Raw genomic sequence first — 27,235 nt, 5'->3', positions numbered from 1 at the left:
GGCCATCAGAACGCCAACTTGCTTGAGCTGACTCCTAAACCATGCAGGCTTGATGACAATGGTGGCACAAGTGGGTTACACAAGAAGACTCACATGTGAGAGTGTCCCCCTAAAGCCCAGAGGCATTATGGGGCCTCTAGAAAACGCTTCAGTTGGCTGAAGAGGAAGGCAACAGAAGGAGAAGCTGCTGCACCAATCTAGCAGCCAACAGACTTGTGGAACAACTTCCTCTTTCCTCCCCATTGACCAATGGGCTTCCTCCTAAAGGCCCCTATGAGGATGTATACATCCAAGGTGCTGCTAAGAAACTCTGCAATGCCTCTTAGGAGGCAAATGGTGTGGATGCAGGACAGGTCTTTTCCCTCCTGTCCTCAGAGGGTGGGAGAGGGAGGAGCTTGCACTACGGCTGAAGATTCCTCCTCATTCTCCAGTGGGGAGTGTGGGAGGAACCATTGTCAGTCGCCATCACTGCTGGCAAGCTTAGCGGGTTGGCGGAAGCCCAGGACACCACGAGGGAGCCTGATACAGAGCCAGAGTACCCGGCAACCTGGTACCAGCACTGAGTGACTGCTGCATTTGGATAGCTCAAAATGGCCACTCTGGAAAGGGAGACAATCTGCTCCTGCCAAATGCAAGCTTGGGTAGGGAGAGAAATCCCGAGTTAGCCACACATTCAGCCACTGTGCTTATTACCTGTTGACTAAGCGTAGTCTTTTCTTGCATTCACACAAAATTATGATTTCCTTAAATAACTGCAGTGCTGGGAGTCTCCATCAGTTAGAGCTGGTCACTCCTGAAGAGGCCCTGATCCACAGGCTCGCAGATCTAAATTTCTTCATGGGGATGGACTGTGAGCAGAATCCATCCCTTACGCAGATCATAATATAGTGACATGATCTCTTGTGGCTCCGACCCTCTGAACCATGTGAGCTCTATGATGTTGAGTCTGCTTCAACATCGGCTGGATGTGATGTGTAGGCCACACACTGCAAATTCATTCCTAGTTATTTACACTCTGTCCTTCCCTCCCTCTTTCTCTCTTTCCACCCTAAACTGGGGTAGGAGCTGCCTAGAGGTGGGGTCAGTTGAGCCTGTCCTCCCAATTCACGTCTGTGTGTGTGTTTGTGCTTGCCAATTTATTAGCGTTATTCCAACATTGTGATGCAGCAGGAGTAAGGGAAGCAGATGCTCCTTGGTTGTAGTCTTTATTGTTACCTAGAGACAAGCTACTGGCGTTTTCCCAGCCTCCCCCCGCCTCCTCTCCCCTAACTCAGTTCCCTCTGCATTCTGCAAAGGGAAATTTATGGTATGCCCACACCATGTGTTTTAACTCTTTCTCTCTCAGATGGCAGGGAGGCAGCCAACCAACCAGGGTGTTGTTTGTGCCAGGGCTCTCTGGCACTGAACCTCTGGTGCAAAGCACTGCACAGAAGTAACAATACAGGCCTGGATGCCTCTGAGCATGCACAGGGTGCCATTCTTCTCACCCCTGAAGAGAGCTGGTATAATGTGATGAAGTGAGCTGGGATTCTGGAAGTTCCCGATTCAGCCTTACACAAGGCATTGGCGGGGTGGGGGGGGGCACTGTAGCTCAGTAGCTCTGCATGCAGAAGGACCCAGGTTCAATCCCTGGTTTTGCCAAGCAGGGCTGGGAAAGCCCCCTGTCTGAAACCCTGGTGCCAGTCATTGTAGATAATACTTACTTAGATGGATCAAGTGTCTGACTCAGTTGAAGGCAGCTTCCTAGGTACATTCTTTCCCAGACTTGGGCCTCACATTGGTCCCCTGTTAACTGAGTAAAAAGCTGCTCAGTTTAAAAAGTGGTGATTCTCTTTATTTAGCAGGGGAAGAACAACTGGCCCTATCCATCCCCAGCAGAGCTGTTTGTTTATAAACCACTTTGGGAAGAGCTGGTCTTGTGGTAGCAAGCATGACTTGTTCCCATAGCTAAGCAGGGTCTGCCCTGGTTGCATCTGAATGGGAGACTTGATGTGTGAGCACTGCAGATATTCCCCTCAGGGGATGAAGCCACTCTGGGAAGAGCAGAAGGTTTCAAGTTCACTCCCTGGCTTCTCCAAGAGAGGGCTGAGAGAGACTCCTGCCTGCAACCTTGGAGAAGCCGCTGCCAGTCTGTGAAGACAATACTGAGCTAGATAGACCAATGGTCTGACTCAGTATATGGCAGTTTCCTATATTCCTATGTTCCTAACTTTTGTTGAAAAGTAGTACAGTGGTCCCTCTACTTACGAAATTAATCCGTTCCGAATGCACATTTGTAAGTCGAAAAATTCGTAAGTTGAAAAGCGGTTTCCCATAGGAATGCATTGGGAACGGATTAATGCGTTCCGGAGCCTAGAAAAAAGACCCAGACCCCCAGTAAGGCTTGCAAACTGCACAGGAACATTTCTTTTCAAGAATAAACAGGCAGTAATCAGGCAGGCAAGTCAAGGAAACCGCATGTAAAATTTGTAAGTCGAGGAAACCCCATCTAAAAATTTGTAAGTCGAGGAAACCCCATCTAAAAATTTGTAAGTCGAAAAAACCGCATCTAAAACCGGATCTAAAACTGCCGTTTGTAACTCGAAAAATACTTATGTCGAGTAGTTTGTAAGTCGAGGGACCACTGTACATAAATATTTGTCGTATTCATCGCTCTGTGTGTAATACAGGGATACCTATAACTCAGTAGCTGAACACATGCTTTGCATGCAGAAGGTTAGAGATTCAGGCCCTGGCACCTCCAGTTTAAAAAGTCCCAGGTAATGAGACTGGGAAAGAGCCACTACCAGTCAGAGCAGAGATTATTAGGCCAGATGGGCCAGTGGTCTGACTCAGCATTATACAGCTTTATATGTTCACTGTGCAACCATAGCCAGTGCTCACAATTCTGTAATGGGGCGGGGGGAACAAAGGAAGCTGCCATATACTGAGTCAGACCATTGGTCCATCTAGTTCAGTATTGTCTACACAGACTGGCAGCGGCTTCTCCAAGGTTGCAGGCAGGAATCTCTCTCAGCCCTATCTTGGAGAAGCCAGGGAGGGAACCTGGAACCTAGATGCTCTTCCCAGAGCGGCTCCATCCCCTAAGGGGAATATCTTCCAGTGCTCACACTTCTAGTCTCCCTTTCATAGGCAACCAGGGTGGATGCTGCTTAGCTAAGGGGACAAGTCATGCTTGCTACCACAAGACCAGCTCTCCTCTCTTGGAGTCAGCACCCCTTGTGTTTATGGATTAAGTTTTGCAGTCAACAAGACACACTTGTGCAAGGTCAAATTGTGTGAGGTGTGTGAGTCATCCAATGGAACAGTTCTGTTGCAAAGTGCACTCCCCAAATGCCCCACCTTCTGTGATACAGCAACCCACACCACACCTAAAATGAAATCAATATATTAAGGAGGAATTCATTATCATGCTGATGATACCAGGCTACTGAAATAAAGAAGTGCTTTGATAATAAGGCTTCACTCCTCCCCCATAACTACTCTGGTTATAAAATGCCAGCTATTTTGAAAGCTTAACTGGAAGAAGGAGTAGCAGACATCTTTAAGTAAATGAAACAAAGACAAAGTACTGTCACCAGAAAGCATGCTTGTGGTCTGAATGGTTACAAACACAATGCCTCTGTGCTGACATTTCAAGAAAACCATCACTTAAGGATAGCCTTGGTACAGTGATTATAGTTCTGCCCTAGTGAAGTATTTTAGTGATTACTAAGAGCTCATGGAAGCCACCTAATGGCGCAGTGGGGAAATGATTTGCCTTGCAAGCATGAGGTTGCTGGTTCAAATCCCCATTGGTATGTTTCCCAGAGTATGGGAAACACCTATATCAGGCAGCGGCGATATAGGAAGATGCTGAAAGGCACCATCTCATACTGCATGGGAGGAGGCAGTGGTAAACCTCTCCTGTATTCTACCAAAAGATAACCACAGGGCTCTGTGGGCGCCAGGAGTCAACACCGACTCAATGGCACACTTTAAGAGCTCATGGCTTGGGGACTTTGGCCTTTGGGTCAGGTTTGAAAGAAGGCCAGCTATGCACGGCAAATTGTTTCAGCAGAAAAACCTATGGGTGCTTACCTTGAACTGGGGTTCTTTTGGTGGTCATTTCTCCATTCACACAGATGGACTTCATGCTTGTGTGAAGAGTAGATTGGGAACTTTCCAAGCTTCTATCTTCTATCTCCTACTCCTAGCCCATAGCTCCTCCCCTTTGCGCTCTGAGGTCACATGACTAGCCCTTTCCCCCTCAGTTTTGGAGTCTGCCGCCACAGTACTCTACGGCGGGGAGGATGAGCAGGGGTGTGAATGGACAGATGACCACCAGAAGAACCCCAGTTAAAGGTAAGCAACCTGATGTTTTTCTGAGTAGTCTCTGTCCATCACACAGATGGGTGTATCACAAGCTCATTGGAGGAGGGAGCAGAGACGGAAGAGGCATTAGAGGCACAGCTACAGAACCTTCAATTGAAGATTGGCTGTAGGACTGATCTCCCAAAAGTGGAGTCCCTTTGTGCCTTAATATCTAGCACATAATGCCTGACAAAGGAGGTTGGGGTAGCCCAGGTTGCTGCTTGACAGATAGATCCCAGAGAAAGCCCTCTGTCAAAGGTGGTTGATGTGGTTAAGGTCCTAGTGGAGTGAGCTTTAATCCTCGATGGTGGGTCAAGTCCAGCTATATTGTACCCCGTCTTAATCATCCGGATGAGCCAGGCAGAAATGGACTCCGAGGAGGCTTGAACCTTTATGAAGTTGTCCATATGTCAAGATCAGTGATTATAGGAGATTTCTTATAGGAGATTTCCTATAAGAGGATGTGCATTGAATATAGAAAGCCAGTGCCCCGCGTACATCCAAGGCATGCCACCTCTGTTTGTCTGGAAAAGCAGGGTTGGGAGGAAAGACTAGTAGAGAAATCACCTGCGGCCTATGGGAGGTGGAGACCACTTAGGGAGGAAGGAAATGTCTGGGCGCAGTATGACTTTATCCTGTTGGAATACTAAATAAGGTGGGTCATACCAGAGTGCTCTGAGTTCTCCCACCTGCTGTGCGTATATTGTTGCCATGTGGAACACTGTTTTGAGTGTTAATAGACATAAATCACAAGTGGCCATAAGGTCAAAATATTTCCCCATGAGAACAGATAGAATGAGGGGAAGGTCCCGTGGAGGTGCAATCTGATGGGATGTCTGGATGCAGGTATGCCAAGCCTTTTAGAAATTGTTTCACTTTGGGGAATGTAAAAAGGGAGGTCAATGTTGGAGATGACCAATGAGCCACGATTGCTGCAAGATGCACCCTTACAGATGACACAGAAGGCCTGACATCTTGTAGAAGATGTGCAGTATTATGGGCTGAACTAGGTTCCGTCACACCAGAATTTAAGGCATATGAACATAATCTGTTCTATTTGGCCTTATAGGAGGAAGTCATAAATGGGTTCCTTGACACTGACAGTATGCTTAATAAATCCAACGACCAGTTGGCTAGATTCTCCAGGCTGTTAATTGGAGGGTTGCACTGGCAAATAAGTCCACTTCTGGGCGACCCCAGATTCTGAAGATTTTCTGTAGAGATGTAGGATGCAATTATCTATCTATCTATCTATCTATCTATCTATCTATCTGATTTCTATACCGCCCTTCCAAAAATGGCTCAGGGCAGTTTATATTAAAAACAAACAATTAAAATCAATTCACAGTTAAAAACAGACTATAAAACACCATAAAACAATCAACAGTTAAAAATTCAAAACAGTTTAAAACCCTGGAAAACCAGGTTTACAAGAAGATAAAAACAATTACAACAATTAAAAAACCCTGGAAGGCCAGGACACACACATAGGTTTTGAGGGCTCTCCTGAAGGCCAATAATGCATTCGAATTACGGATTTCTGCAGGGAGTGCATTCCACAGCTCAGGAGCAGCTACAGAGAAGTTACCGGTGGTAAATGGAGATGGACCTCCACAGACGACCTTAATGTGAGGTGGGGATCATGCAGAAGAAGGCACTCTCTAATGTAACCTGGACCTAAGCCATTCAAGGCTTTAAAGGTAATAAACAGCACTTTGTATTTTGCCCGGAAACATATTGGCAGCCAGTGCAACTGTTTCAAAACAGGTGTAATATGGTCTCTCCGGGTTGCCCCAGGGGACCAATCTGGCTGCTGCATTTTTAACTAACTGGTTTCCAAACTACGTACAATGGCAGCCCCACGTAGAGCGCATTGCAATAGTCAAGCCTGGAGGTTACCAGCTGATGCACCACTGTTTTGAGGTAGTCCTCTTCAAGGAATGGCCACAGCTGTCGAATCAGCCGAAGCTGATAGAAAGCACACCTGGCCATAGCCTCCACCTGAGATACCAGGGTGAGGCCTGGGTCCAGGAGTACTCCCAAGCTGAGTACCTGTTCCTTCTGGGGGAGTGTAGCCCCATCCAGCGCATGAAGATCTAACTCATCTTTCAAATTCTGAGCTCCTACAATAAACACCTCTGTCTTGCTTGGTTTCAGTTTCAATTTTTTATCCCACATCCAGGCCATTACTGCCTGTTGGGAGACATTTAAGGGATGAACACCATTTCCTGATGATGCAGATGAAAAGGAGAAGTAGATTTAGGTGTTGTCAGCATACTGATAACACCCAGCACCAAACCTCCTGATGACCTCACCCTGCAGTTTCATGTAGATATTAAAAAGCATTGGTGACAGAATGGAGCCCTGAGGGACTCCATGTAACAGCTCCTGTTTTGAGAAGCAACTGTCACCAAGCTCCACCATCTGGAATCTTCCCGAGAGATAGGAGCGGAACCACTGCAAAGCAGTACCCCCTACAGCCAATTCCCCAGGTGGTCCAGAAGTATACCATGGCTGATGGTATTGATCGCCACTGAGAGATCCAGAAGAACCAGCAGAGTCACACTCCTTCTGTCAGTTCCCCAGTAAAGGTCATCCATCAGGCTGACCAAGGCTGTCTCAACCCCATAGCCAGTTCTAAAGCCAGTTTGAAATGGGTCTAGATCAGGGCTCCTCAACTTCAGCCCTCCTGCAGATGTTGGCCTACAACTCCCATAATCCCTGGCTATTGGCCACTGTGGCTGGGGATTATGGGAGTTGTCATACAAAAACACCTGGGGGGGGCCTAAGTTGAGCAGGGCTGGTCTAGATAATCAGTTTCCTCTAAAACTGACTGGAGCTGGTTGGCCACCACCCTCTCAATCACCTTGCCCAACCAAGGGAGATTAGAGACTGACCTCTAACTATACATCACTAAGGGGTCCAGGGAAGGCTTCTTAAGGAGCAGTCTAACCATTGCCTCCTTCAGACAAGGAGGCACCCTACCCTCCCTCAGCGATGCATTTATGATATTAACTAGGCCACCTCCAACCATCTCCCTGCTAGATAAAAGCAGCCAAGTTGGGCAAGGATCCAGATAACAAGTGGTAGGCTGTACCGCCCCAAGCAGCTTGTCCACATCCTGAGGAGTCACAGACTGAAACTGATCCAATCTAATATGCAAGAGGGATGGGTGGACACCTCCTTCATAGACCTTGTGGAAATAGTGGAGTCCAAGTCAGCCCAAATACAGGAGATTTGGTCCACAAAGAACCCATTACAAGCGTCACAGCAGAACGACTGTGGGGACTGATTTGAAGTAGAAGGAGCAGAAACTAAACTCTTCACAACCCGGGACAGCTCTGCTGAACGCGAACCCACAGACACAATGCGCGCAAACCAAAATTCCTTTTTTGTTGCACGCACTGCTTCTTCAAAGTCTTCAAATGGGTCACATGCTGCATCCTGTCAGATTCGAGCCAAGTTCTCCTCAACTTGCATTCCAGTCACCTAGCCAGCCGCTTCAGTTCTCACAGCCCCTCAGTATACCAAGGGGCCCTTTTTTTTTTGGCAGGTCAGGAGGGACGTTTGGGAGCAATCATGTCTACTGCCCTGGTGAGTTCCCTATTCCAGGTTCCCACTAGGGCATCAACAGAATCACTGGCCACACCAACTTCAAAAACCTCCCAGACCTTTTGGAAACCTGCTGGGTCCAGCAGCCTTTTTGGGCAGACCATCCTAATAGGGCCATCATCTCTGCAGGGGTGGATTGTGGCTGTGAAACCAACCTTAACCAGGTAATGGTCCATCCATGACAAGGAGGAAACCACCGGATCCCCCATTCATGGAACACCCCCCTGATCCGAACAAAAGACCAGTGTGGCCAGCAACATGAGTTGGTTCAGAAACTAATTGGGATAGGCCCATAGTTGTCATGGCTGCTATGAACTCCTGAGCCGCACCAGACAAGCCAGCCCCAAAGTGGATATTGAAGTCCCCCAGCACCAAAAGCCTGGGAGACTCCAACACCAACTCCGAGACCAGCTCAGTTAGGTTGTCAGTTGGGCAGCAGGGTGAATGGTACACCAACAGAATCCCCAATCTATCCCTAGTTCCCAGCCTCAGAAATACACACTCAATATAAGTCAACTGTCTCACAGAGGCCCTGCTAAGGGAGATGGTATTCTTATGGACCACAGCCATGCCAACCCCTCCCCCCGCCCACTTCCCCTAGCCTGCTCCACAACAGAGTAGCCTGGTGGAAGAAGCTGGGCCCACACTGGACCACTCGCTTCCCCCAACCAGGTCTCAGTTATACATGCCAGGTCAGCTCCCTCATCCATGATCAAATCACAGACAATTTCGGTCTTATTCTGAACTGACCAGGCATTGCAGAGGAGCAAGGCCAGACTCTGTGGGTCGTTGGAGCTGCTCCCCAAGGCCTGAGAGTTTGCAAGGCAGTTGGAAGTGGAAACAGTTACTAAATTACTGGTTTCCCTTCCCCTGTAACAGCCAGGTTACAGGGCTGGAGTCACTGGCACAATTGCCATTTGTGTGTGAGAGAGAGCAGATCCTGTGCAGCTGATCCACCAATACCTTGTTCTGACCTGAGGTATGAATTACGGAGAGATGAATCTGGTGGAGAAGGGTGCACTCCCATAAGTACAGAGATAGATCCAGCAGATAATGAGACCCCGGGCCACCTTGGTGGTTTATGTAGTTTTAGATTTTTGTGGTTGTATTGTTTGTCATGACCTGAACATGACATCCTATAATGTCTGGATGGAAACCTTTTATAGCCTTGAACACGGCCAAAAGCTCCAAGTAATGTATGTGACACACTGCTTCCGGGTGCGTGGGCCGGGCTGCAGGAAAGGGGTGGATTGTGGCAGGTGGGTCATGGAGATTCACCAGCCCATGGTCTTGTCAACACTAAACAGTATATTTAGCATCCTGGTTTGGGAATCCCATTGAGGGTTGAAAAAATCTAGAAACCACCTCTGTGGAGGCTGCATGTACAAGCGGGCGGTGGGCCGAACTGCCATCACGGACGCCATGACACCTAACAATCACTGGATTTCTTTTGCAGAATGAAGTGGAGACTTGTGAAGAAGCATGAAGAGTTCCCTGATGAGACCGGTACAGTCTGGGGGAAGGTGGATCTCTGCCAGAGTTGAGTTGAAAATTATGCTGAGGAACTTTATTTGGCACGTTGGCTGAAGATGGGATTTCATAGTTTATTTTGAGTCCTAAACAGTGAAGAAGAGAGAGGGTGATTTGAAGATGGCTCTTGAGACTGGCATAACGTGGAGCTGCCAAAAGGCAATTTTCTAAATACGGGAATATCTATCCCCCCCCCCTTTCTTGCAGGTTTACAACCACTGCTGCCATACATTTTGTGTAGACACTTGGGGCAGAAGATAGTCCGAATGGCATGGCTTTGAATTGGAAAATGGGGTGAATGGTGATGTGGTAATAGGCATCCACTATGGAAACAAATCACACGTTCTCAGAAAGGAGAGGCAGTATATCCAAAATGGTCAGCATGCAGAAATGTTTGTAAATGACAAATATATTTAGTTCTTGGAGACATTTAGTTCACACCTCCATAATAGGACGTAAGCCTCCATCCTTTTTGGGGATGTGAAATAAGGGAGTAGAAACCTTCTAGGTTGTGTGTTGTGACAGATTCTATTGCCCCTGTCTGAAGGTGTGTAAGTATTTCCTCTCACAGTACAGCATCTGAATATGTGATCCTGCTTTGAGTTTGGGGGTGCTCCCGGAATTCTATTGCATAACCTAAATGTATGATAGTAAGTACCCAGTTATCCTTGGTGATGTTTTCCCATGCCTCTAGGTAGGGTATCAATTATGTTCCAGTGTGAAGGTTGACATGCCTGTTTATGATAAAAGGCAGCTTGCTTGCTTGCTTGCTTTATTATTTATATTTTTATACTGCCTGATATATACTTTTCTAGCTTTAGTATTGGACTTGGGCAGTTTGGTGCCAGGAAAGGGTTTCTCCTTGTATTGTGGGTATGTGTGCTGGCGAAAGGAATGGTCAGACTGCGAAGGTACAGAGGACCTAGATGAAGATGTCCTTTGGGTCCAGTAGGGCTTGTTGAATCTGGAACTGGGTGAAATGTGACTCATTGACCTAGCAGTGTTCCGAAGTTCCTGGATACATTCCATAGTTTCGTCTGTTTTGGTTTCAAATAAGGCCTGGCCTGGCCATCAAATGGAATATCTTCAATTCACGTTCTGCCTTCAGGGGCCAAAGCAGAACTACAGAGTGTCTGCACAGTGCTATAGAACTAGCCATGGCCCTTGAGGCACAATCAGTGGAGTGTCAGGAAGTATGTAGGAGCTGCTTACTTAGCTTGAATGCTTCACATTGTAGGGACAGCATCGCTTCCTTCTTTTTGGGAGGCAGAGAGTCCAGGTGTTGTGATAATTTATCCCATAGGAGATGGTTGTATCTCGACATACATGCCTGGTAATTTGCAGTTTTTAATTGCTATGAGGGTATAGAGTAAAGGCGCCTGCCAATGGAGCCTATGTAGTCTTATTCCTCAATTTCGTTTGTGCTGCTTCCACAATGATGGAGTTGGGAACCAGACGTTTCCGGCAGAAAGAGGCAGTCCTCTAGATCAGGGATTCTCAATGCTGGGTCCCCAGATATTATTGGACTTAAACTCCCATAATCCCCAGCCAAAGGCCACTGGGCCTGGGGATTATGGGAGTTGAAGTCCAGTAACATCTGGGGACCCAACGTTGAGAATCCCTGCTCTAGATGGCCCCTGTAGAAATTTTTAAGCTTCTTAGAGGTTGGAGGCACCAATGAAGGCTTGTTGCAACAACCACATGTAATTTCCAAAAGTGCTGGGTTCTTGGTTAAGGCAATGGCTTGGTGTGCATCTCCCTCAATTAAGAAGGAACGGAGGTCTTCAGAAGGTGAGGGAGGCTTCAGGCCTTCCACCCAGTCTGGGGGCAGGGCAGAGCTGGAAACTACATCTGGCATGCCTGGGTTATCTGTGGCCTCCTCCAAACCCAATTCCAAGTCTGTGGATTGGAGGAGCTGATCCAGTGGCAGAAGAGCTATGTCCACAAGGGCACAAGCCACTTGCGTCTGCTGAATGGGCTTGACTGGCAGAGTCAGTTGGGGATGTGTTACTGTTGTGGGCAGTTCTGCTATGGGCAGTGTAGGCATGGGCAAATTAGCTGGAGAAGGCAGCTTCTGATGGGTGGTTGATGAGGACGCCTGAATAGGTTTTTGCTGTATTTGGCTGCTCTGGTAGTGCTCCTGAATGGGAGAGTGAGAGTAGTGAAATAAGGGCTGGTATTCCTGTGGTGGAGATCTTGAATGCCTGTGGCCGCAAGGTGAGTAGGGCAAGTGGGAGCATGATCTGGAGCAGTACCTGTTGCTGTACCAACATGCCCCCCGATCCCTGCAGCCCCCGCCGGCTCCATGAAGGAGCTGGCAGTCGTGCGGGTGGCCGATCTAGCCGCCCAGGGCTCTGTGAAGCCCGCTCTCCCTGCAAGCCCCCGAAAGGCGAGTCTCACTGATTGTGAGACTCACCTCAGAGATTGCTGCTGCTCTAGACTACTCTAGGACTTCTGGTTTTCAGTGATGGTACTGAATCTCAGAAGCAGCATGCACAGGTGGGCTTATACTTGGCTTTCCAGCATGGCCAGTTCCCCCATGCAAAAAAGAGAGCCATGCCCAGGACCTTTGTGCTTTCACAGGTGGTTTAATGGGTATAACTCTGATTACACATGGATGGTCATGCCCTGGACATACTGATACAAATCCTAAAACTGATTTTGGTGCTTTGGAAGTAAAGTAAAGGTAATGTGCTGTCGAGCCGGTGTCGACTCCTGGCGACCACAGAGTCCTGTGGTTGTCTTTGGTAGAATACAGGAGGGGTTTACCATTGCCAGCGTGGTGTAGTGGTTAGAGTGCTGGACTAGGACCGGGGAGACCCGAGTTCAAATCCCCATTCAGCCATGAAAACTAGCTGGGTGACTCTGGGCCAGTCACGTCTCTCTCAGCCTAACCTACTTCACAGGGTTGTTGTGAAAGAGAAACTCAAGTATGTAGTACACCGCTCTGGGCTCCTTGGAGGAAGAGCGGGATATAAATGTAAAAATAATAATAATGCGCATTATGAGATTATGCCTTTCAGAATCTTCCTATTTCGCTGCTGCTCAGTATAGGTGTTTCCTGAAGTCTGGGAAACATACCAGGAGGGATTCAAACCAGCAACCTCTTGCTCCCTAGGCAAGTTACTTCCCTGCTGTGCTATTAGGTGGCTTTGGGAGTATCACCAGGTGATTACAGACATAGCAGAAGTCACCTGGGATCTCTCTTCTCTGAAGCAAATAGACTGCAAAAACTGTCCTGAGCTTCCCACCATCTGGAGACAGGTGTGGAACAGCAAAATAGAAAGTGATGGATGTTTCTTATTTCAACACTTCTTGACAAATAGACTCAGAGACCTTTTATTTTAGATGCAAGTGATCCATAGATTCCCTTACACCTGAGAATAATATGACTAGTAACCCCTCCACCCACACTATTTGCACAATCCATACTGTGTGCTCCAAGTAGTGAGTGAGAGCAGGCAAGCATTCCCATCTTGGAAATTCTCTGCCTGTCCCAAACACAACCATTGAAATCGCTTTGTTTTTTTAAAGAAAAGGATTAAGAACATAGAATAGAAATGGCCTAATCATGTTGTGCTCCTGTCATTGTGGAATACAAAGGAATGCTACGTCTCAGGCCTAGGACTTTTGTCCTGGAGAGACCATGCAACCCAAACCTAGTCATGGATGAGGGACTGACTGAGGTTACTCAAAGGAGAGTAATTAGCCTCACCTCTGGAATTTGCTTATGTGCAAAGAACATTTGATGGTTCCAACAACTGACAGTGAAGTCACAACCATTTTCCACTGATGCTCTCCTATAGCGCTATCTCCGATGCCCACCCAAGCCTTACATCATTTCTTACATTTGGTGCAATGTCTAGCATGCTGTTGGTGCTGCATTACTAGACTGTAGTAGGTTGACAAAGCTCCTGCTAACTGAACACAGAGGCACCTTTTAAAGTGCTGGTTCTCTTCTGTTTAGCATGAGGAGAGCAACTGGCCCTATCCAACCCCAGCATAGCTTCCCTCTAATGGCTGTTGCTGGTGTCTACCTTGTGTTTCTCTTTAGATTGTGAGCCCTTTTGGGACAGGGAGCCATCTTTACGTATTTATTATCTTTCTGTGTAAACCACTTTTGTTGAAAAGCAGTATATAAGTATAAGTGTAGTAGTAGCAGTAGCAGTAGCAGCAGCAGATTATTGTCTGCCACAGGGATGGCCAGTTTTTGTAGTCTTATCCTCTCGTGTGTCCTCTAGTCAATGGTCCAGGGTCCGGAATTATATTTTGCTGCATGCTCTGAGCTCCTCACAGGTTTGCCACCCATTAAGAGCTCAGAGTATAAAATATAAAATCTGAGAATAGCTATCAGGTGGGATGTTGCGGATACTAAACCCTAAGAGAGATGTTGGCATTAAAGTGTGGAATGCTCTCTTGCAAACTACTTTCTTTTCCAAAATGAATGAAATGTACAATCTTATCGATTCAGGTCCACCAGTGAGTCTTGAGACTCCCTTGTCCCTTGTGGTCATTTGGCTGGTCCCATCCTGACCCTACATATAGCCCCCACTCTGGAGACTTCCACACTTTTATGCAAATGCCCAGACTTGTGTCTCCCATCTTGGTGTTTCTATATGCTTGTCATGATCCTGAATCCACACAGACACACACACACCAATCAGGAGACGACAAGGCAAATAGCTCAAGGTAGGAAAACTCCACAGCCCAGAACTGCCTGCATCAAGGGAACCAGGGGACCACACCCAGCACCCCTACTACAACCTGAGGATATAGCCCTGCCTTCATCCACTGACACAGAGTTCCTTGAGGACGTCATCTGATGTTGAGCCCCCCACCCCCCAGGCCCTATGCTGCCAGAGTCAACACTACAAAATTGGGCAATTCCCCTTTAAGCAACCAGCCCTTCTCCAGGGAACAGGTAGGGCCAAACCACTAATCTGAGCAGCAGCTATAAAAACCTACATGCAACTCCAGTCATTACTAAAGCAACATCCAGTCTACTCTGTAGTACCCTTCTCACCTTCCTGAACTATCTAAGGCAGGCCTGCTCAACTTCGGCCCTCCTGCAGATGTTGGCCTACAATTCCCATAATTCCTGGCTATTGGCTGCTGTGCCTGAGAATTATGGGAGTTGTAGTCCAAAAACAGCTGGGGGGCCTAAGTTGAGCAGGCCTGATCTAAGGCCTTGACCCCTTTCCCTGATTTGTGCTTCCACTGGAGCAGTCTGAAGTCTGTGGCCCTCCCAGGATGCTTGCTGGCACCCACATTCTTGCCTTGGTGGAGATCCAAGATTGGCCACTGACCCCTGTCTGGAACAGGATAAACCCTTCTTCTAGGCCAACACAGGTTCCAGTACTTCCTGAGACCTTTTAACATTTAACACATGTTCTTGTTCTTGTTTGGGTTGGCTTCTAATGGCTGAGTCAAAAAAGGAGTTGAACAATTCCTTTTTAAATATCTGTTCATGAAGCTTTTCCAAAGATACCCACAAGGAGAGTGTCAGTATTATACAACAGCAAAAATGTCGCAATGCACAGGAAATATCCCTCACCTTTTAAAGAAGGATAGGTCTTTGAAGATTGAGGTGATGCTGTGTGCATGGTCATTTGTGTCAAGGCCTTGCATGCATGCATGCTGTCATAAAAGATTGGGATGGGCGCAACTGGTTCCAGGGCTGGTTCCAGGGGGTCCTCGGCCAAGTATGTCTCAATGCCTCCCCCCCCCACCCCAGATCCTAATGGTTGTTTACCTGGGCAGCAGGATGGCAGCAATCTGGAGAGGCCCAATTCACAGACGGGAAGGAGAGCACCCGAGACAGTCGATGACAGAGCAAGTTGTTCAGCTGAGCGGCTTGCTCTGTGTTGGTCTCTTCCCACCACTGCTATCTGCAAATGTGCTTCATGATGCAGGGAAGGATAGCCATTCACTGATAGGAACATAGGAAGCTGCCATATACTGAGTCAGACCATAGGTCCATCTTGCTCAGTATTGTCTACACAGAGTGGCAGTGGCTTCTCCAAGGTTGCAGGCAGGAATCTCTCTCAGCCCTATCTTGGAGATGCCTGGGAAGGAACTTGGAGCCTAGATGCTCTCCCCAGAGCGGCTCCATCCCCTGAGGGGAATATTTTACAGCGCTCACACTTCTAGTCTCCCTTTTGTATGCAACCAGGGTGGATCCTGCTTAGCTTAAGAGGACAAGTCATGCTTGCTACCACAAGACCAGCTCTCTTCCCAAAGAAGATGGGGAAGGTGGGAGAGGTGGACACTGATAGAGCAACTATCTCAGCTGAGAGGGTTGTGGTGCTGCCACCACTTGAAGGTGGTCATTGTTTCGGAGCTCGGCTGTAGGCCTTTTGATAGTCCCGGCCGCCCTGCTACTCCCTGACGTGGCCAACTTCTGACCCCGGGCCTCTATGCAACAACTCTGGACTCCACCCTGTGACCCCTCAAGCCACTCATTTTATTTCTCTAATCTCCACCCCAAAATTATGGAAGGATAAGGCTACCACAGCAACACTTGCCTTCTTAATCCTGCCTCTGCTATTCCTGAAATACTGGCTACAATAACTTAACTATTGACACACACCATTGCTTAAAGTTATCAATGCATTGGCATTATCAGTTCTTTCTTTCTTTTTTCCCCTTTTCCTCCTTTTTCTTTCTTCTTCTCTTCTTCCCCGCTTCTTCTCTCTCTCTCTCAGCAAGTTTTTATGTGATTACAAGCACTGCATGGTAATTAGTGCTAAACTCATTTGCACAACTACAGTTAATTGGCTACAACAATTAATTAATGTGTTGGAAATTTGGCACCAGAATAAAAAAAAAGTTTTTTTTCATCAAACAAAAGACAGAAGTTAAAGAAGAGAGACGGACAGACGGAAAGGCAAATTGAGAGCGCTTGGATCCCCCACACTGCCCCCCCCCGTAAAAAAGCAAGAATATCACATTGTTGTTTTCAAACTACAGAGTCCTTCAAACTTTTTTTTGTATTTGTCACCCTAAACTATTTAATTTCCTATTTGTCTTTGATCTCATATCCCCCACTTTTAATTCCTTCATTTTATTTTGTATTTCCTTAAAAAAATTTTTTTTTTTACAACTTAAGCAAACTCATTTCACTGATAAAATATAGCATGACTAATGACTGGAGCATGTAGAAATCATTGGGAGAATGTCCTTGGAAGACGAATGCATTTTCAGCAGAATAATTAACTTAATTAACAAATTCACATGCATATTCATCAGGCTATTAATGTCTTCTCAGCTCAGCTTGATGAACATTGCGGTAATAACAATCTCATTTGCATACTGCATTCTACTGCTATCCAAAAAAAAAATAAAAAAATTAAGCAACATACACAAACGCAGAAAGGAACAAGCTTCCACCACCCCTCCCACCATCTTCTCATTCCAACATACATTGTATGTTTAGAATGAAGTCAGTCAATTTCAACATGGTCTGTGAGGTTGGAACATGCAGAAGTAGCCAACGATATCTCATCTATGTGAGGTGTGTGTGAGTGTGTGTGTGTGAGTGAACTTCCCCTATGCCTGTCTCTCTCTATCTTTCCTATCTCTCCCCAGGGAAGCCTTGGCACGGGTTCCAACTTTTTCTTCACTCTTCCCCCTGCTGCCAAGCGGCGTCAACACAAAATTGCCATTTTCCCCAGCTCTCTACGGAGCAATCTTGAAAAGCAGTAAGGTGTGACGCCAAAGGACTGCCAACTCGGCAGCAGTGCCTGCGGAAAAACCGCAGAATGGAGGCAGAGAAATAGGATGGTGGTGGGTGCTGTTTTTCCCCTTCTTCCTACTGGCGCGTGGAGTGCTTGGGAGGAGGGGTGGCGGGGGGAGAAAGAGAGAGAGGGAGGGAGGGGGAAAAAATAACGTAGCAGCTGTCGGCCTAATTCCGCTAACACTCTGCTTGTGGTCATATTAGAAAAACAGATTATACTCCTTTGTGGCACTCATTTATTCCTGACATACGTTAACATTCTATATCTTAATTCCGCCTGCCTTTAGTCCGACCGGTGGACTTTAGGTGGTTTTCCACTGGGTGTGTCAAGCAGGCCAAGGGATTGAAACAGACAGAGAAAGATGTTTCTTTCTTTCTCATAATGCTAGAGCTCAGGCATCACCCAATGAAACTGGCTGGCAGTAGATTCGGAACAGGCAGGAGGACATTTTTATTTCATGCAAAACAGTTAACTTATGGAACTCACTGCCACAAGATGTGGTGATGGCCACTAGCTTAGATGGCTTTTAAAAAGCATTAAACAAGTACATAAGGGAATAGGGTTGCCTGTGGTTATTAGCTATTGAATACCCGTTGCCAGAGCAGGGAAAACAGTGGGGGAGGGTGGTTGCTTTCATGCCCTACCTATGAGCTTCCTGGAAACATCTTGCTGGCCAGTGTTGGAAACAGAATGCTGAAAGATGGACCTCTGCTCTGATCCATCAGGTTGCTTACATTCTTAACAAAGAAAGGCAATAATGCCTGCCTTTCTTAACCCACATTGCTGATTTTGTACCTGTGCAAGCCACCAGCTGCACCCTCTTCCCTTTCCCAATGTATATGTGACTCAGGATGGAGGCAGACCAAGAGCTGAAGTGGTGAAGCCACTACTGGGCAAAAATTCAAGGGTGGGGATATGATGGCCATTCAGGCAAACACTTTGACACAACACAGACCAGTGGGGAGATCTTGGCTTACCAAACCTATTTGTAGTTGGCTTCATTTCCCCAGTGTATCTGGGGCCATCAACTTTGTTCAAAAATTCTACACATTAAGTCAAACGTTTCTGTGGATTTGCAGATGTCATGACTCCGAATCCAACACTCCCCCACTTTGGGGAAGAGGTGGAGAGTTCAGGGGATGAGACATTGTGGGGAGATTCTATGACCCAGACCCCATGCCACCAGGACCCTGCCCCCCGCACCAGGAGAACTAGAGCCCTGCCACCACAACCTGAGAATCCCCACCATGACCCAAGGACACGGCTCTGCCTTCATCCACAGTCTCTGAGGAGCCCCTTGAGGACCTGCCAGCCCATATGTAAGTCCCCCAACACCGTCAGAGCCAGCATTTCTGAAACTGGGTAAGGCCCCTTTAAACAGAGCCTTCCCCAGGGAAAGGGTTAGACTAGGGCTGGTGCTACCATTAGGCCCAACTAGGCAGCTGCCTAGGGCACAGACCTCAGAGGGGCACAGAGTGTAGAGTGTCAATGTGTTTGCCTAGGGTGCAAAATAGTCTGGCACCAGCCCTGGGTTGGGCCAATCCACTTTACCTGGGCAGCACCTACAAAACCCAGAAGTCAGCTCCTAAGCATCTGCTGGAGCAACATCCTTCTTGTGCCTGCTGTACTAAACTCTCTTGATTGCTATCTCAGAACTATCTGAGCGCCTGACCCCTTTTTCTCTTAGCGCTGTCCGAGTTCTGTGTCCATCCAGGATCCCTGGTTCAGCTTGGAACAGGATAGCAGAAGGCCATTCTCCCAAGGCAAAGAAAGATCACAGATAGGGTCAGGGGAGTAGCTAGGGGAGAGGGGGCCCGTGTTCACCCCTCTCCCTGGCGGCCCCTCGGAGTGAGGGAGATAATAAAGAAAATAGGGAGGCGTGGAGCTGGGGGGCCCTAAGGAGCTGTGGGGCCCGGGTTCTTTGAACCAGTTCGCTCAATTATTGCTATATCCCTCTCCGGGGTAACAACCTCTGCACTAACTTCCACCTAGGGTTGTCTTACTGGAGTTCTTTTCCCCAATATTCTACACAATATCAAGCTATTAAAATCTCCAGGATTGCTTTCAGTTGTGACCTGGAGACTGATGCCAATTCCTGGAGGCTCCAGGCTAATCCTGGACAGCTGGCAACTCTACTTCCATCTCTGATTTTATTTTTTATGTTTTCATAACCAGAGGTGGAAAGTAGGTTGCAACAAAGATATTAACGTCATTCACGCGACCTGTGAGTAGGGTTGGGAGGAGAGGCGGGATCACACCTACCTCCCCCCCTCCTCCAATCAAGCTTGTTTTTTGTTTTGGTTGCGTGGCTTGTGCGAGTGACGCTGCTGGGAGTCCAGGGAAATGCAGCCTGGCCTCCAGAAATCCATCAATCCAGGCACAAGGAGTGCACTGCATAGTGGGATTTCCCGCAAGCCGGGTGCTCTAGGCGCCTGGCTCTGTGGCTGCAGACACATGACCGGGTACTGGGGTAAAAGGGAGTGTGTGCACCCTTTTACTATGGCAATAGCCCAGGGAAGAAACTCAGGCTAATTCCAGTGCAGCGCTTCACATGAGCAGCCCTACCCAGGTAGGGCTGCTCATGTGAACAGCTTCACTGAATGCTTCCTTCGCCAGTTCTTGCTCATTTGGTTTCTCCATTGACAAGACAGTTCTTAAACAGATTGCCTCAGCCTTGATCTTACACCTTCCAGGTTCCCATGCTGCAGTCTCTTCCCGCCTGCTTTATCCATCCCCTGAGGCGTGCCTTCATCTTTCCTCTCCCCCTCGCTTCCTAGAGCATCTGACAATGGTTCCTCTTGGCTCTGAACCAAGAGTCACTCCAAATTGAACCAGATGTTCCCGCTACCTCCTTTACAGCAACTCCCGCTTCCTCTTCAGTGCACACTGCCTCTCCCTGCACCGCCCTCTACCCTTCTGCATTTCTCATTCTGATTGCAAAGAAGGGGGAAGGGAGAAATTCACACATGTGCACAGGCCATGTTGGGCCTCCAGATTATTTTGTGTGGATTTTGGCTTGAATTCCATACAGTGCTTGTAGGAGAAACTTTCAGCAAGGCTACGGGCTGCAGTTCCTCCTCTGCCTTTCCTAGTGTCTCTGAGGGCCAAGCTACACACGGCAGCAACAAATCTGTATGTTAAACAACACATACAGATCTGCCCCGAGATCACATAGAAAACAAGAAGTGATCTCAACAGCAAAGAGGAGTGCAGAAGTTTCCTTTCACCCATGGCTCACTTTCCGAGCACAGTCTCCCAGACCACTGAATCCTACTACTGAGTCAGAATGGGTCCATTTAGCTCAGTACTGCATAGGCTCCAGCCTCCACCTGCTCCTAATTACCAGGGACTGTTCCTGTTTTCTGGAATCTGTTCCTGATAAATCACAGTCTCTATTTTTGCCTCTTGGGGATGCCTGGTTTAGTTTTCATTTTTCCATGTTAGAATTGTCATTCTTCAGGATTCGGCTCCCTCCTCCTCGGAGCCTCAAGGGTGGGTGGATGCATCATGTCTGTCGTGTACCGGCATGTGACGGGTGCACAAAACACAAAAGCATTACACAGCAGTGGAATTCACACATTAGCAGCATGTAATAGTGGGCGGGCGGGCCTGGGCAGTCATCCTTTGTGTGAGAATTGGTTGTACTAAGTGTATCCCTATTTTCATCCATGAAATGTTGGAAGGTATGGGCTTGGCTCAGGTGCTCTAGTAATCTGGAATAATGTGCTCTTGGGTTGCTTGGCCATGCCCTCTACACACTTGATTAGTGACATGTTAGAGGCTATACTGACCGGCAGCAGCTTCTCAAGGTTTCAGACGGGGTCTTTCTCGGCCTTCGCTGGAAAGACATAAGAATATAAGAACAGCCCTGCTGGATCAGGCCTAAGACCCATCCATTCCAGCATCCTGTTTCGCACATTGGCCCACCAGATGCCTCTGAGAAGCCCACAGGCAAGACCAAGTACCACCTTCACTCAAAGCCCACTAAGCCACATAGCTTTACCATTAAGCTATGCCTCCTCCTCCTCCTCTCTTACATCTTTCAAGTATTTAAGGCCTCAACCAAGCTCCGACAGTGAAAGTATGCTCAGCTGAGACATAAACCCTTGGAGAGAAGGGCTTGGCGGAGGAATGCTGTGTGCACGATTCCTTTGTTATCCCCTTTCACAGTGTCCCTTTTTCTGTTAAAAACAGATCACCCCATCCCGCATCTTCCTATTTGATTGGGACAGATCAACAGTTCTGCCATCACATTTAAGAACTGACCTTCAGTTTTGCCATGATATTTCACCACTGTAGGCTATGTTGCCAACCATCCTATGTTGCTGTACTGGTTTGAACAGTATATAGGAAGCTGAGTGAGATGGACCAATCATCCCACTTAGTATGGGGGATGATTGGTCCATCACACTCAGCATTTCTCCACATTGACTGGAAGCAGCTCTCCAAGGTTTCAGGCAGCAGTTTTCCCCAGATCTACCCAGAGATACCAGACTGAATCCGGGACTTTCTGAATGCAAAGCAGATGCTCTACCTCTGAGCTACAGCCCCATCCCCAAAAAATCACATTATATAACCAGTACTGGTGTCTGAAAATCCAGGAATCATTATATTCTGCCAGGCTGGGCTTATAATACACCATCCCAACTCAAGTTCTGGCTACTTAGACTCTGCCCTGCCTCTGCCTGACCTGGGTATGGTAATGCCCATGGAACAGTATTGATTATTTTTTTAAAAAAATATTAGCTGTCTCATTTTAGGCTTGTGTTACTTCTGTGTTTTATACAATGCCTTGCACTGTGCAAACACAAACCCACAGGGCTGTATGCTTTCCACTAGTCTGCAAATTTCATTGTGCAAGCAAGGAAGGTACTTGTAGTTCTGAGAATCTCAGATTTCACTTCCATCTCTATAGATTTTCTGGCTAGGGTGATTGTACGCCACTGATTTTCACCATTCCATCAGGTTTCCAGTATGCCCGCTATATTTATAGTCTCTTTTCACACCAGGCATTCTAATTTGGCCATTGGCTTTGAGGCTTCTAGCTCTTGCATGTAAATGCCTGTGTATTTTGATCCTCTTTAAATGTCTTGGGTGGGGATGGGCATCCAGATGCAAATTGTTGTTGTTGTTATTTATTTGATTGCTACACCGCCCTTCCCAAAATGGCTCAGGGTGGTTTACACAGAGAAATAATAACTTATATCCTGATATAGAGTATTTAGATCATTAGCTCTAAGGGTTGCTTCTGGGTTTCCCCCCGCAAATAAACATAAAGCATTTTACATGTACACATGGAAACATAATTTGTGTGGCATGCATGTTTCCCAACATTCATGGCATATGTGCCAAGGATCAAGGATTGGTCATTGCTTACCACTGCTCAAAAACATATGTTTATGACAAGTAAATGAAGCAGCCTTAAATGATCAGTCACCTCAGAGTGACTAGCACCTTACTTGCTACATTTTTATCTCAAGGAGCTCAGGGAAATATATGTGCTTCTCTTCCCATTGCCCTTTATCCTCACAACCATGTGAGGTACAGAGGAACATAAGAAGCTGCCTGCTTCTGAGTGAGACTCTCTCTCTCTCTCTCTCTCTAGTTTATCTTGCTCAGTATTGTCTACACAGACTGGGCAGCAGCTTCTCCAAGGCTGCAGGCAGGAATCTCTTTCAACCCTATCTGGAGATGCCAGGGAGGGAACTTGGAACTTTCTGCATGCAAGCATGCAGAGATGCTCTTTCCAGAGCGGCTCCATCCCCTAAGGGGAATAACTTACAGTGTTCATGCATGTAGTCTCCCATTCATTTGCAACCAGAGCAGACCCTGCTTAGCAAAGGGGACATGTCATGCTTGCTACCACGAGACCAGCTCTCCTCCCTAGGTAGATTAGAGAGAGTAGATGACTGGTCCAGGGTCACCCAGTGAACTTCATTATCTGAATCTGGATCCCCACCTCTGAGTCCAACATATTAACCCCTACCCAACACTGGATCCGTGTCCTTTCTCCCAGTTTCCTGCAGTCTTTAAAAATCTGAAGCACCAGCTGTCAAGTTGCAGAATAGCTGAATTAGGAATGGGTGAGACTTGGACCGGGGAGTTCAGTAGATAAATCTGTGCACTATGGTTTTTGTACTGGACATCCGTGGCATTCCCAGAGATGCAGCCAGCCAGGCTGTGCCTGGTTCCCCATTTTGTTCCCTCTTTGGGTGCTGAAGAGGCTATAACACCATGAGGCAGTAGTGTGGCCTTTTGTGAATAGCATATGCTTGAGAAAGTACAGATCTTGGAATTCACACACATGCAGTTCACTCACAGCCACATACTGCCTCATGGAGAATAGTCTCCACAGTTTGCACAAGGCAGAGCAATTGTGCGTGAATCAGATTCCAATATGTATGGTTCACTCACATCTGAGCAGTGTTAGAAGAGGGAGCCTATCAGAACTCACCAGAAGCATTACGGATTCTGGTATGCCTCACTAATACTCCACAGCCACATAGAGATCTACCCCAGATTCTGGTAGAGATGGGACAGGCGCCAACTCTAGTTCAAGTTCAGCCTGTCTACTGAAAAGAGGCTCGGCTTTCCCCCAAGAATTCCTCACGGCCTAGAAAATCTAAACTCTGCCTTGCAGTCAGGGGCAACTCTAGAACAACTACAGGTAGTTTGGGAGAGCAAAGGGATGGCAAAGAACATTATTAGGGGAGTGAGGATTTTGCTATACATTAAATATTTACAGAGATAAGGTAATTAAACCGCCCTGAGCCATTTTTGGAAGGGCGGTATAGAAATCGAATGAATGAATGAATGAATAAAATTAAATGAATGCTGTTAGCTTATTTACCTTATTAATGAAGCTTGCTTGACATATTCAAATTTATTCTGAAAATGGGCAAGATTTCCCTTGGAAAATGCTGCCTTTTTGGATTAGGCCAAACCTTCCAGTCTGCTTTCTAGGCTACTTTTCTCTTTCTGTCCAAGACCATGGGTGGTGGCAGCAAGGGGGGGTGGCTAGGGAGAGAGAGGTCAGTACCAGGCCAGCTGAAATCTGCAGGGGAGATTACTCTGCACCCCCACCCTACACACATGATCTCACCCAACAAGGAAGCTAATGGGTTGGGCTGACTCATGAAAGGCTGGAAGAGTCTCCTACCTACATGGCTGCACTGGCTTCTGCTGCTTGATCTAGGCTGGAGGAGTGAGTGAATGAGGCCTCTTTACAAAACGGAGGCCATTTAAAATAATTAATTCAAGTGGTTGGACCATACTATACAATGACTGTATGGTCTTTGCTGTAGAGTTCCAGTCTGGTGGATGGAGGAAACAGGAAATATTTTTGGGAGAGCGCCCACTACTCCTCGCTACCCCTTGCAGTCATTCCTGCTTCCAACACCACCCTCTCATTGCCTGTCTAGCTAGTTCTACACACAGAGCAGGCAGCATTCCTGCAAATAAAGACCCTGGGGACTTCAGCCTACATGGCCGGGGCCTAGCATACGTTAAAGGATTTCTCTGCCCATGCATTCTTCCATATAATCTAGAGATTATACCCTCCTGTATACCTTTATTTAGAGAACCTGGATCTGCAGTGTTTTTGGTCAGTTCTGGTAGGCAACAGATCTGTTTCACTCACAGTCATGCTGCTGCATCATGCATACCGTGGACTACGATACTCTTGAAACAGCAAGGCTGTGATTAAATTGCACAGGGCAGGGTGGCAACCACTCTGCAGAAGAGCCTCCCCTGGGAGGCCAGCTCATCTGCCTTTACCATTAGGATTCTACTGGAGGGTGAAGACTTGTTAAAGTCTTTTTTCCAGTCTGAGGTGAGAATCTAAAATACATTAGTGATCCTGACATTTCTTTGCTGCTTTTAAGGTTCCTAATTTTGTCATTTTTCAGTGCTGTTTTGTTGTGTTTCAGTTTCTTTCTCTTAAAACTCTGTGACCGGATTCAGACATAAAGGGGAACCGGAGGCAGAGCAATCAGAGGTCCCCAGACCTGAACGTCTGAATGTGGAAAACCACAGTTCAGACCCTAACTCAAACCGAGGGTTCACTCATCCAACTCCAATTAAAAATGGATCCTTATTAAGGCAAACAAATCAGATAAATGGTCAGAAGTTTGGGATAACCTCCTTGAGTTGTACATACAATTTGAGCCTTTTCACTTACCCGTATCTGATACAAAGATATGTGTTTCCTTTCCTTTTATTCCTTTCTTCTGCCTGTCTTCTCCATCTTCCTTCTTGTTCTTTCCTCTACTTCTCCCACCTTTTCTCTGTTCCCTACAATAGACATGGCGGGGGAGAATATGGGTTTGGGGCAGGAAAGGATGGCTTGTGGGTGGGTATGGGGAGGGTGGATATTGGTTGGGAAATGGCCAAGTTGTAAACCACATAATGCCTTGCAATTAAAAAAAATGTTGATTAGAAAAAGCCCCATATTCTTATCCTTTCTCTGCCACTAGTCTTGCCCCCTGGCTCTCTCTATATGGTTCAGTCAACCCCTTCCCCCTTTCTAGATAATCTCTAGAGTTAACCCCTGGGTTTGACTACAAAGTATATGGGAAGAGAGAGCCCCCTCTTCTAGTGGCCCCGGTGGGGTCCCACTTCTCTCTAGAACACTCATTGCCTGATGCAGCTCTTGCAGTCTTGTGAGGGCCCTTCTTAGCCAACAGGAAGTGTCTCCTGCATCGAGTGACAGGAAGAAATGCAAGGAGCAAGAGGCCTTCGATGTAACTGCCCTTTACTGTAACAACATGAAGCTCTGCAGAAACTCCACCCCTAGCTACTGCTCCCAAAACTACTAGTAGTAGTAAGGTTTATTGTTATAACCCCTGGTTGTGGCATAACGTAGCATAAGAGAAAAACATCAAAACAAAAACACAGCATCCCATAAAATCACTTCAGTGTTATAAAATATTAGTTAAGCTAAAACCAGCACTACAATTTAGAACAAAGCCTAGTAGATGTACATTTCTTTCTAAGTTTAAAAGAAAGCAAGGCAAAAGTAGCCACTTGATAACTGACATATGAAATCACATCTGCAAAAAGAGAAATCAGACATTCCACATCCGAACCCCAAAACTATACGAACTCCTAGGGGAAATGCACGAAACAGCTGCCAAGCTCCACTGTTGAGCACTCTTCCCAATCCCAGTTTTAAAAGTAGGGTATTAAAATGTGTGCCCCTCTCTTTTGACAGCTGTGTCCAGGAATGACCTCTGATAAATGTGGCAACCCTAATAAACACAGTGAGTAAGTAAAAGGAGAAAGAAATAACCTCCTACCCAGCAGCCTAAATTTGACTCCCAGACCCTCTCCATACTATCTCCCAATATCACTGACTCTCCAGCATATCACATCTACTGGCTTCTCCCTTGCATTCTCTAATAGGATCAAGCACTATCGAGGTGTCTCGTAAATGTGTCTGCATAACCCATGCAATAGGCAGGCAAACTGCCCATCACAGAACCAAGCAGCAAGGGCTATTCCCTCCCAAATCCATTACGTGCAGATGTGAGGTTGCGCTGCGATCTTCCAAAAGTGTCTTATGGGGCTGTTGCACCAAGGCAAAAAATGCGTTTGGGGCATGCTTTACATAATTATGTGGAAAGGCCCTATCAGACTGTCGTGCCCAGCTTTGAGGCTGAAACTCCATTCTGGGCAACTTTTCCAAGCGCATTTCCCATCGGGTCGCCAGCACGCTGCCTTCTCTGATTGTCCTGTGCCGAGACCTGTTGCTTAGCAACAATTGGTACATTCGTCCTTAATAAATTGCTGGCATGGTGATGGCCAAGACTGCAGGGAGGGGGTGAGAGGAGGATGTGATTTGGGTGCCATTTTTTTTTAAGGGAACACCATGTGGTTTATACAAAAGCCAAAAAAATATACATATGCAATCTGTTGATGCAGACTGGCTAGGCTGAGTCAGCCCACAGACTAGACTAGATCACCTTTTCATCAGTTACATGGGAACAAGTGATCATATGATTAAT

At 47.0% G+C, this 27,235-nt stretch overlaps 2 long non-coding RNA genes across 2 annotated transcripts; one reads left to right on the top strand and one right to left on the bottom strand.

Annotated features, from left to right (window-relative positions):
* Nucleotides 1-4,411: 4,411 nt before the first annotated feature.
* Nucleotides 4,412-10,259, top strand: LOC128331691 (uncharacterized). Its single transcript, XR_008310402.1, has 2 exons — nt 4,412-6,053; nt 9,422-10,259. It is a non-coding gene; the product is annotated as an uncharacterized LOC128331691 (long non-coding RNA).
* LOC128331690 (uncharacterized) lies at nt 9,095-26,011 on the bottom strand. The gene is made up of 3 exons (XR_008310401.1): nt 25,411-26,011; nt 21,023-21,069; nt 9,095-9,581 (listed from the first exon to the last, which is right to left on the bottom strand). It is a non-coding gene; the product is annotated as an uncharacterized LOC128331690 (long non-coding RNA).
* Nucleotides 26,012-27,235: the final 1,224 nt, after the last annotated feature.

The sequence above is a fragment of the Hemicordylus capensis genome, chromosome 6, assembly GCF_027244095.1.
Source record: "Hemicordylus capensis ecotype Gifberg chromosome 6, rHemCap1.1.pri, whole genome shotgun sequence".
NCBI classification, from domain to species: domain Eukaryota; kingdom Metazoa; phylum Chordata; class Lepidosauria; order Squamata; family Cordylidae; genus Hemicordylus; species Hemicordylus capensis.
Note: the sequence above shows the minus strand (reverse complement) of the source record. Positions and strands in the feature narration are given on the sequence as shown.